Genomic DNA, 1,157 nt, shown 5'->3' with positions numbered 1-1,157 from the left:
TAGTAAACACCTGTGATGAATAGAACATGCAAAATCTGTTTCTGTCTGGTTTTGAACCAGAGACCTTTTGCGTGTGAAGCAAACGTGATAACCACTACACTACAGAAACTCATGCTCTTTGCAGTGTTCCTGGTAGATGATCCACATTTTGTTAGAGACTAACATCAATGATAGGCATGGAACAATGTCAAATACAGAGACAAATGGTTCTACAGAGACTTGGCTAAATGGCTATAAAATAAAATCAACACTTACAAATAAAAAATGGTTCAAAAATACAACCAACACATTAAAATAAAAAAAAATCTCTGGAAAATAAAATATCATGTATGTTGTTTTGAAAAACATTGGAATATAAGCACTTTTATCAAATCTTCATTGTGGTAAGATCATGTAAGTTCTTCTTAAATCCATGGAACCTCAACAATTTGTAAGGTAGGTGAGTTAGCTCAGCAGGTTAGAGCACCGTGCTGGCAATCCTGAGGTTGTCGGTTCAAACCCCATATGGGGCAATTCATGTCTAAGGTCCTTCAGACAATCAACACTTCAAAATAAAAAATGGTTCAAAAATAAAATCAACACTTCAAAATAAAAAATGGTTCAAAAATAAAATCAACACTTCAAAATAAAAAATGGTTAAAAAAAATCAACACTTTGAAATAAAAAATGGTTCAAAAATAAAATCAACACTTTGAAATAAAAAATGGTTCAAAAATAAAATCAACACTTTGAAATAAAAAATGGTTCAAAAATAAAATCAACACTTGAAAATAAATAAGGGTTCAAAAATAAAATCAACACTTCAAAATAAAAAATGGTTCAAAAACAAAATCAACACTTCAAAAAAAATGGTATAATGGTCTCTGTTCAGTCCATAAACTAAGCCTGGGATCAAAAAATGTATTGAAGCCATTTCACTTTTGGTTGAAATGGCACGTTAAATTCAAGTCTCCATTACAGACCAGAGAAAACTAAAGAGAATGCAACATTGTGTTAATCCAGTTTAGGAGTCGGTAGTTTATCTGGAGCCTTCTGGGTTCACGTTACCCAGGAGAGTGGCGATCTGTAGGACGTAACATCGGAGAAGCCAAACCACGCAAAAAAAAAAAATAAATAATCCTGGTAAAACCTCACACCGGACCGCGCAGGGTAAAACA

At 33.0% G+C, this 1,157-nt stretch overlaps 1 non-coding gene across 1 annotated transcript; it reads right to left on the bottom strand.

Moving 5' to 3' along the window:
• Positions 1-36: 36 nt before the first annotated feature.
• Positions 37-109, bottom strand: trnav-cac (transfer RNA valine (anticodon CAC)). The gene has a single exon. It is a non-coding gene; the product is annotated as a tRNA-Val (tRNA).
• Between the last annotated feature and the right edge of the window lie 1,048 nt (positions 110-1,157).

The sequence above is a fragment of the Poecilia formosa genome, unplaced genomic scaffold (assembly GCF_000485575.1).
Source record: "Poecilia formosa unplaced genomic scaffold, Poecilia_formosa-5.1.2 Scaffold3779, whole genome shotgun sequence".
Taxonomy (NCBI): Eukaryota; Metazoa; Chordata; class Actinopteri; order Cyprinodontiformes; family Poeciliidae; genus Poecilia; species Poecilia formosa.
This window is presented reverse-complemented; position numbering and strand designations above follow the sequence as displayed.